This window comes from Bos grunniens, chromosome 13 (genome assembly GCF_055505025.1).
Source record: "Bos grunniens cultivar Pamir isolate PY7600 chromosome 13, Bosgru_T2T1.0, whole genome shotgun sequence".
Lineage (NCBI taxonomy): Eukaryota > Metazoa > Chordata > Mammalia > Artiodactyla > Bovidae > Bos > Bos grunniens.
This window is the reverse complement of record NC_141177.1, coordinates 6,629,924-6,640,492: the sequence shown is the minus strand read 5'-3', so window position 1 is coordinate 6,640,492 and position 10,569 is coordinate 6,629,924.

Below are 10,569 nucleotides of genomic sequence, written 5' to 3'. Positions count from 1 at the left end.
AAGACGACACAGCTGGAAGCTGGAAGGAACCTGGGTCCTTGAGACACAGCCTCTGAGCTGGCCAAACCCAGAGCTACCCCCTGGCTGCCTTGGTTTATGACATAATAAAATTGTCCATCCTATTGAGCTACTTATTTGGGAGTTTTCTGTTCCTTGAAGCCAAAGATATTCCATTTGTGACAGGTAGGGTCACTCCTGATCATTACCATCATCCCTTCTATTTGGTGAGCAAAGCCTGCAATTTACAAAGAACCAGGACTACCCTCCTACCAGCCCTGTGAAATGTGGGTTACGATCCCCATTTACATGTAGGAATATTTAGGCCAAGGAAGTCAGGCCACAGGCTAAGCAGAAACTAGCTCTGGTCCTGTGCTGAGTCCCACTGTAGAGATCCCTCTCCAACCCACACTGCATCTAGGAGTCCTGGTCAATTCTGTGATTGATGCAGCTTCCAGGCCTCCATACCCTAAATATCCACATGCCCTCATCATCATCACTTCACATTCTCATTAGTAGGGTAACTTCCCTGGATTAAAAACCAGAGCCTCTAGACAGCCCTCATTAAAATATGCATATCTCATCTTGAAAGAACTAATACGTATTTATTAGCACAAATGAGTTCTTCATTAGGTCTCAGATGTGGCAAGCATTGAAAGAAGAGAGACATGGGACAGGTAAGTTTGGAGCTGAGTCTACTTATACTACCAGGATGAGCTTTTATTCATTCATTCATTTTTCATTCATTTATTCATTCATTCATTCCTGCACCCATTCAGTGAAAATTTATTAAGTGCTTCCTAGATTGTAGAGGCTGTGGTACGACCTGGAATCCCAGCCTTGAGCCAGCTACTGTTCCGCCCTCACAGAGCTGGCTTTCAAGTGGGACGAGAAAGTCAATAATCACATGAGCAGGATCACAGATCTAATAAACCCCATGAAGAAAATAGTCCAGTGTGATGGAACAGGAAGAGACTCCATAGGAGACAGGAGCTTCCTTAGACAAGGTGGTCAGGGAGGCCCCAGGTGGAGGAGCTAAGACCTATTTGGCGGGCCCCTTTCCCATGGCAACATGGGCCTCTGAGAATGGCCCCTTGGGCCCAGGCGCCTGGCCTGAGGCATGGGCAATGCCAAGCAGAGGGGGACGCAGGATGTAAACGATGACACAAGAGGCCAGAGACAGCACCCCTCATCTGCACTTCCGTGGGGGCTGTTAAATTCAGGAGTACTGTGGGGCCAGGCAGGAACACCAGGGAAATCCAGAGCCAGACTGAACTGTCTTTGCTCTGGAATTTCCTATGCCCAAGAGGGCAGAGTCTCCAGTGTGCAGAGTGGAGCTGGAGAGTCACTGTCCAAAGGGAGGAGGAATAAGGACCATCAACACGGTGCTCCTTCACCAAGTCTGCTCTTGGGGATCTTGTTTGTTTAATCCAGCTTCTGAGGGTAGGGGGCACTGATCGGGTTGGGGGAGGGTGTTGTGCCAGCTTAGAAGTCTTGTGAAAGATACACACACACCCATCCACGAATGAGACTACTATTTATTAATCGCAGTAATTAAGACGGAAGCTCTTTCTGGAGCAAACACGTCTCTTTGGAAACTGACATGGAGACAGAAGCGCGATTCCTGCAGAATCAAACAAATCCTGTTTTTACCTCCTCACTAGTTAGTTCTGCAGTATCAAAGGGATTATCCAGAAGGGAAGATCAGAAGGAGAATTAGCTACAGGCCATGCTGTTATCCACCGAGGCGCCTATTGTTAAACCTGAGTCATGAATGGGGAGAAGGAAGTGGTCCCCCCTCCCTTCACCGGACGCCCCGATGGAGCAGGATAAGTCTACTGCAGGTCATGTTCTTGGAGGCGGTTACCAAGTTCTGGTTTCCAAGGAATCTCTGGAAGTCAACGGCGCCGTCCCCCGGGGCACACACAGGGCTGCACTTCTGGTCTCCTGTGGCGGTGGCCACGTGACTCCTCCTGGCCAATGAGCGGTGAGCACAGTGATCAGGTCACCCACAGGCTGGGGAAATTAACAGCCAGGGCAAGACCCCTCCCCAAGCTCTTCTTCTTTCTGCCGGGTCTGTGGTGACATCAGAGAGGGCAGACCCCTTCACCCAGGGTCACAAGGAGGAGACTGAGCCCAGCTCCCAGCCGCCCTCTGGGGACCTGCAGTCTGAGCAAGAAATCAGCCTTGATGGTTCAGGCCTCTTAGCTCAGGAGACTGCTTGTTAGGCAGCAAAACCCAGCCCACCTGACTGTGTATCAAGTGTTCAGACAGATCCAGAACCCAAGAGGAGAACGGTCCCCATTTGCTGAGCTCCTCCATGGCCCAGGCACTGTGCTCAGTCGTACGATGTATATAATGTGTATGACAAATATCCGTGTGGTAATTATTCTTCTCCACTTTACAAAGGAGGAAATAACAGTAACAGCCACATCCCCTGAGCAGGGACGATGTGGCAGGGACTTGTTACAAACGCACTTGAACAGAACTTTTTCAGGCCTCATACTAGCCCTGGGAGGGAAATGCTTTTATTTATTCCCATTTTACAGATAAGAAAACTGAGGCTCAGAGTGGTCATGCATATACCCAGGACCAGGTGGAATCTGAACCAAGGCCCCTCTGACTCATTTCCAGTTCCTGCTGACGCACCCTGGGTCTCTAGAGGGGACCTGAGGGCTGGGGCAGGCTGTGGGGTGCAGATACCGAGGGGCCGTGTGTTCTACACTCTCTGCCACTGGAAGAGGGTGTCCTCCGGAAGTGCTAGTGTGGGAGCAGCACAGGCTTGCATCCTCAGTTCCTGGAGGCTGGAGGGAGATGACACCCAAGGGTAGAGGCTGTGTGGTCACACAACCCTTCACCCACTTTGCATTCAGCCAAGCAGTCTTCCTCCTCTGATCTCCATGCCTCTTGGTCTGGAATGGACCCTCCTTTGAATAAACCTCATTGATTCCGCCTAATTAGCTCCTCAAATGAAATCACGGGTTATTTTGGGAGCAGCATCCTCACAAATGTTTCCCTGGAGCATTCAGGTGGAAAATGCAGATAAACTCACCTCTTTGTAAAATAAATGAACACATTTCGTCCCCAGTCCCCAGGGCCCCAGCCTATCCCAGGCCCAGGCTTCACCTCCACAAAAGGCCTGAATTTTAGACTCTTGGAGTTGCCTCAAACAAGGCTGTGTCTTGAGTCAAAGAGAAACTGTGGGCTATGCTGCCAAATAGCCATCACGGCTTCCTGGGCAGTTCTGTGACCCGGTGCTGATCACAGGCTTTACCTGTGTTCATGAGCCAAGACCCACACCAGCCCCGGGAGGAGCACATGGCCGTGAGCCCATGCTACAGATGGGGAGACTGAGGCACAGAAACCAAGTCACTTGCCCAGGAATTTGAACCCAGGAAGTCAAGCCACTAAGTTCAAGCACTGAATCACCTACGTCTTCACTTGTCCGTCTGTCCTGGTCCTCATGTCTCAGCGCACCTGGAATCAGTGTGGTTGTTTTTAATCAATGCAGCTCTCATTTTATGAATAGTATAAGATGGCTATTCATTTGTTCATGTCAACATTTCAGCCAGTCCATGGTTTTCAAAACCCTGTTTTGCCATTTCTTCACTTTTTGTATAGCAGGAGCCCCCCAGGAGGGAATCACCCTGAGGCTTCCCTCTCTAACAGATCCCACTCTCAGGGGCAGCGTCTCTCGTTCCGCCAGCTGCAGGCAGGCCTGGGGGTGAAGATGCCCACCCCTGGTGTCCCTGATCCCCACGACCCTGAGGGAACCCTCCAGCAACCCCCCCCCATCTCCACAGCAGGAGGATGGCGATCACAGTGCCCCTCTCACATCTGCTGGGAGGAGTCAAGGAGGTGACATGCACGTGGGAACCGAGCCCAGCACCTGTTAGGTGTTCAGTTAACTCAGAACATCACATCGACTGTTCAGTCTCAGACAGGCACAGGGATCCCGCTCCTCTGTTAACTGGGAGGAGAGAGGTTAGATGTGCTTCATGCCCACGAGGCAGGGTCAGACACTCTGGATGCTGCCACTGAGTTAGACCCGTGGAACAGAGGAGGGGTTCATGGTGGAGGGAGGCAGGGTGGTCCCACCCCTTTGCACAGCTGAGGCTCTGCACACAGGACCCTGGTCTGGCTTGGCCGCGGACAGGACACAGACTTGGCAGCCCCTCCCACAGGCCCCCCAGGCGACAGCACCAGGACCCCCGCCAGCTCCCTCCCAGCAGGTGTGGGAAAGCTGGAGAGGCAGCCCTGCCACCCGTATCTGAGCCCCCCACCCCCACCTCCAGAAGGGCTGGTCCCCTGCAGCCTGCAGCTCCATCGTCCTCCAGTCAGAGCAGAAACAAGTCCCACCCGCCAGGGTCGTCCCGCGCTCTTTTCCTCAGAGTTGTGTGGGCCAAAAGCCAGGAAGGAGAGTGGCCAGCCTGTGCGACCCCCGCAGGGCTGGCCGTCCTCCCCACAGCGCGTCTGCGGGGTCCTGTCCCCAGGACAGCCCACTCCCTCCCCATCATGTGTCACCCCTACAGTCCCGGGGGGCTCTGGGGAAGCACAGAGTTGACTGGGGGCAGCTCCCTGTTACCCAGGGACCCTCAGCAGGGCCAGAAGAGGGGGCAGAGGACGGGGAGGCTTTGATGGAGAGAGGGGACACGGCTAAGGGATCTGGAGAGATCTGGAGGCTGAAGCCAGAGCAGCAGGGATGGACCCCAGGAGGGACGCCGAGGCCGCTCAGCACTGGGAACCTGGGCCTGGAAAGTGCTGGAAGAAACAGCAGGGAGGACGGGGCAGTGCCCTCCTGCGTGCTGGGCAGAGGCTGGCTGAAGCCTGCCCAGGAGGGGACGGGCTTGTGGGACCAGACCCCTCACCGGAGCCCCTCGAAACTTCTGGGTGGGAAGGGACGAGGGCCGAAGGCTGTGACAGGGACTCAGGGAGAGGAGCCTCCGACCTCCCCTCCCCATTACAGCCCATTACTGCCCTTGGACCACACCCCAGCTGCGACCCTGCACTCAAATCCCAACCACTGTCCCTGTGCGAGGAATCGAGCTGCAATAACAGGAGATGAAACTGGTGAAGGTACCAACTCCCGGCACTTCCTTACCTCCAGTCAAGGAGAATCCTGGAGCAAGGGGGCCATGGCTGGCAGGGGCTCCGCTGAGTCACCGGGGTCCCAGCCCAGGCTCACTGTTCGGCTCGGCTCGGCCTGACTCGTGAAGGGGACCCGAAAGAGCAGGGCCGGGAGCCACGGGATTCCTGGGGAAGAGCTCATGCAAAGGCCCAGCTCGTGCAAACAGCTCATTCCTCCCTGAGGAGCACTGGGGCCAGAGTGGCAGGGGCGGAGTGAAGATGGACAGAGAGACAAGGCAGGGGGTCAGGGAGCGGGCCGGCCAGGGCCAGAGTGGCAGGGGCGGAGTGAAGATGGACAGAGAGGCAAGGCAGGGGCTCAGGGAGCGGGCCGGCCAGGGCCAGAGTGGCAGGGGCGGAGTGAAGATGGACAGAGAGGCAAGGCAGGGGCTCAGGGAGCGGGCCAGCCAGGGCCAGAGTGGCAGGGGCGGAGTGAAGATGGACAGAGGCAAGGCAGGGGCTCAGGGAGCGGGCCGGCCAGGGATCTACAGCAGCCTTGCAGGGGGTGTAGGGTCTTGGGCTTTCACTCAGAGAGGGCTGGGAAGTTCCTGGAGGGTCTGAGAGAGGAGGGACAGGACCTGACGGATCTGATAGGATTTCTCTGGCTACAGTTGTGGGGAGGGTGGTAGGGGGAGCGTGGGAGCTGGGAGACTAGGGAGAAGCCCGGGACGTTTGCGGTAAACAAATTATCTGGATCAGGGTAGTAGCAGGAAGTGTGGACAGGAGTATCCAAGTGCTCAAAATTCAAAGGAAGGCAAGGGCCACAGAGAGAAAATAAACACTCTGCAGGACGGGGTCTCTTTCCAGGGCGAAAAGATTTTCCCAGAAGGCCCCAAAGCACAACGCTTGCATCTTATTGGTCAGACGTGAGTTAACATCCACCAATCAAAGCAAAGGGGCTGGATCCTAAGGTTGGCTAGTATGATGGCAAGATGGCAAAACCACCTTCATAATCTGTAGGGCCCACCTGCAGAATAAAAATGTAGAGCCCTTTATTTAAAATTATTACGAATTTGAAGGCTGTAACAGCAGAGCCTTAAGCTAATCACGAGCTCTTCTGAGCACAGATCCCTACGGAACTGCATAGGTCACACAGCCAGGAAGACAGCCCTGACTCCTTAATTCACCCCCTGAGCTGAGCATGGGGCCCCCGGAGACAGACTGCAGGAGGGAGGGCAGTGGGGAGGTGGCCCCAGTATGGGCTGCAGTCTCAGCAGCCTGAGACCCAGGTGCTTGAGTTACGGCCCTTATAACGGGGTAAAGGCCAAGGGAGCTGCTGGGAAGATGTGAGCGACATACATCAAGTGTTTAGAACAGCGTCTCTTACTAATTTCTTTACCTCTAAAGAGGAGATCCGTGTCCTTCCCAGCCTGCTGGTATCACACGACTGTAACCTCAGGACTCCAGGAGAGTTTCCCTTCCCCACCTCCACCACCAGCCTGAGTGCCTGAAGTTCCCCCATTAGTCAGTACCTTGTCTCCAGGAAAGCCCATGAACTCCCCTGCTTTGGAGTTCATCAGCGAGGAGGCTACAGAGAATAGACAGAAAAATAATTATATGTCACCATAATGCTACATATTTCATGAAACACAATAGGAAAAGCACAGCATATTGTAGAAACAGAATGTTATAATCCCACTTCCGTTCTGGGGAGGGCTCTGGATTTACTTTTGAAAGCAGGCCTGGAGTGCAGGGAGCTGAGATGGCTCTTTTCATGTGAGAAAACTGCCTGCCCTGTGCCCAAAGCCCTCCAGTGCTCTCCTGGTTCTAGCTGTGAACCCCAAAGCCACCAGCCCGCTAGTGCCCTGGTCCCTGCCCACTCTGGTGTCAATATCCTCCCCACCAGCCTCCCTGCCCAGTGGCCTTCTCACTCCTCCCACAACTCACCAGGAGGGGAGTTCCCACCTCTGGACCTTTACACCTGCCGTTTCTTCTGCCTGGAACCAGCTATCTCTGCTCCTCACATCTCTATTCAAAGGTCCGCCCCAGCAAGGTCTTCCCTGGGCATTTATTAAATTAGCTCCCACATCTGTCCCTGCCCTCCCTCCTGCATGATTTATCTTATTGGCCTTTATGCCATCTGACATATTACACACCCATGTGTCCATTGGCTTGTCTGTGTCCTTCCAGCAGAAAATGAACTCTACAAACTCTTCACTGGTGGGATGGTGGGCCTAGAACAGGGCCTGGCACTCAGTAGGCCCTCCATAAGTATTTTTAATGATACTAGTGAGGATAAGAGATGAGCCCAAATGAGTTGCTGAACCAAACACAGAGTCATATACAGGCAGACCTTGGAGATATTGTGGGTTGGGTTCCAGACCATCACACTGAGGTGAGTCACGTGAGTTTTCAGTTTCCCAGTGTATATAACAGTTGTATTTACACTATGCTGTGCTGTGCTTAGTCGCTCAGTTTTGTCTGATTCTGTGTGACCCCGTGGACTGTAGCCTGCCAGGCCCCTCTGTCCATGGGATTCTCCAGGCAAGGATACTGGAGTGGGTTGCCATGCCCTCCTCCAGGGGATCTTCCCGACCCAGGGATCGAACCCAGGTCTCCCGCATTGCAGGGTACTTACACTATACTTTGGTCTACCAAATGGGCAATAGCATTATGTCTTTAAAAAAAAAAATGCACGTGCCTTAATTGAAAAATGCTCTATTGCTAAAGAGTGCTAACCATCATCTGGCAATGTAGGGTTGCCACAGACCTTCCATTTGTGAAAAAACACAGTATCTGTGAAGTGCAATACAGCAAAGCTCAGGGAAATGAGGCCTGGTTGTATGGGTTTCTGCACACCTCTTGTGTGCCAGAGCGCTGGGGGGGAAACATTCTGGTGGGTGTCCTCAGCCCAACGTGGCTTTGCACCATCCGTTATGCCCTCCTGCCAAACCAGACCCAGCACTCAGTGACTCAGACCCAGCCTGATGGAAGAACATTCCTGTGGGGACATTCAGCTCCATCCTGGTTTCCTGCAAGGGGCCTGAAGCCCCACTGAGGGTGAGAGCACAGGTGCCATTCCCCAGTGAGGGGAAGAGCAGAGGGCGGCGAGGGGGGCTGGTCGGGCCTCAAACTCACAGGCAGCAGAAAGACGCAACTGTGGATGCTCCAAACCTGAGGACGAAACTAGCGTCAGCACCTCTCATGGGAGGCTGGGGATGTATATTAACTGGAATCCTCCTTCATTCACTGATTCATTCCACCAAAGTCAATAAGGATTGGCAGAGTACCTAATATGTGCCAGCCGCTATGCCAGAAGCTGCAGTACAGCTGTGAGTACGGCAGGCCCAGCCCCTGCCCTCCTAGAACCTGCCATCTAATCAGAGCAGACAGACAATTTCTTATTGTTGCAGTTGTTGTTTAGTTGCTAAGTCATGTCTGACTCTTTCCAACGCCATGGACTATAGCCCGCCAGGCTCCTCTGTCCATGGTATTTCCCAGACAAGAATATTGGAGTGGGTCACCATTTCCCTTCTCCAGGAGATCTTCCTGACCCAGGGATCGAACCCAGGTCTTCTGCATTGGCAGGCAGATTCTTTACTGCTGAGCCACCAGGGAAGCAGACAGATAATACATGAGTTTAAAAATACCCAAAAGTAAATGAAATAAAGAATGGGATCTGTAGCATAGCAGAGGGAAATAGCGTGCTGTGTTAGGGAGCCCATAAGCGATGCTATTTTTACTCAATGAGGAAGGCTTCTCAGAGGAGGTGGTTTCAACTGAGACCTGAATAGTGGAAAGGAAGCAGCTAAGGAAGAGTCAGGTGGGAAGAGGGTTCCAGGCAGAGAAAGTGACCAAGTGCAAAGTTCCTGTGGTGGGAACAAGGAACGAGACCAGGGAGCCTGAGGAAGAGAAAGAAGGCGCTGGCGGCTGACCGTCAGTCCAGTGAGGCTGGGGGCAGGAGGTGGGGGGAGACTGGAGAGGTCCGAGACCCCTGCTGCCTGTTCAGCTCCCCCAGGAGGCCTTGGTGGTGTTGGAGGAGCTGGAGGCACTGGAATCAATCCCTCCAGGTTCAAACCCTAAGGCTACATGAACTCAGGCTGGGCACATCACACTCTTGGCCTCTGCTTTCTCATCTGTAAAATCGGATTAAGAATTGTCCTCTTCTCCCAGGCACCATGAGAACTGATGAGGTTTAGTGATCAGAATTCTTGTCCAACGGGGCTGAGCCGTCCTCCCGGTCTCAGCCACTCATTCACTGATTCATTCCAGTCAAGCCAACATGTACAGCTTGGGCAGGTGCCACAACTGCCGTGCACCAGGCCCCGTGCTCTTAGCGCACAGTAGGTACTCGAGGCAGCGCTGCTACCAGGGTCTGCAGCCGCTCCCAATCTGCCAGGCCTCGGGTGCGTTTCCTCTCCCTCCACCTTGGCGACAGGCCCAGCCTTTGGGACACGCGGTGGGGGCAGTCCAGGGCCAGCACTGAAGTCATGCCCTCCTCTAGGAGCTTTATGTCCAGAGGGGAAGACCGCCAGAGACTCGGGAGGCTGCTTTGTCATTAGAAGGCCCTTCCCGCCACACTCCAATGCCCTGGGGTCCCTACTAGATGAGACGGACAAGAATCCCTGCCCTTGAAGGGCAGGAGACAGAAAATGAACAAATAAACACATGGCAGGTTTCGGCCAGGTGAGAAAAAATTAAAAGGGTGAGGGGACAGGGTAAGAGCAAAGAATGGAGGGTGTGGTGACATTCGAGCAGCCTGAATGAGGGGGCAAAGCATGAGGCTGCCTGGGGGAGTCACACGTGCAAAGACCCTGGGGCAGCCCCCTCACGGCAGGAAGGCAGCCAAGCACCTTCTACTTGCTCACGATGACCACCCTTTCCTTAGTAAGACCTCTTCAACCTTTCACTCCCCTGACCCTATTTCTGCCAGGTCCTACCAGATTCTCCCATGGTGCACCTGGGCAGAGAGCCTATGAAATCCAGTGACCGCTGTAGTTCCCACCTGCTAAACGTATGACGTTGCTACCACTGCCCTGGATTCAGCAGTATTTCCGAGCTGTGCGACCGCAGGCAGGTCACTTAACTCTCTGAGTCCATCCCGTCTTCTGTAAAATCAGGCCTCAGTAGTACCTGTCTTAAAGGGCTGGCATGTGAATTACAGGAGACAACACCTTTACGCAAAGTGACACAAAGTGCTGAGAGATCAACACGTGAGAGATTCTGAACGTTGCTATTGGTCCTCCAGAGAAGTCTAGGAGAGGCTTCTAGAAGATCAGCAGTCCTTTCTGAGGAACTGAGTTCTCCCAAATATAGGTGACAGAATCAATGCACAGAGGACAGGGCTTTGCCCAAGGTCACACAGCACACCCGGGGACCCCAACTTGGGCCCTGCTGCCCTCCCCTGTCCACTCCCAGTCCTCTGGGCGGTGTTACTAGTGCCCAGAGAGGGGCAGCTTTCAGCAGTGATCCACCTCTCCTCAAAGTTCCAAAACCCTGGAGGCTTGA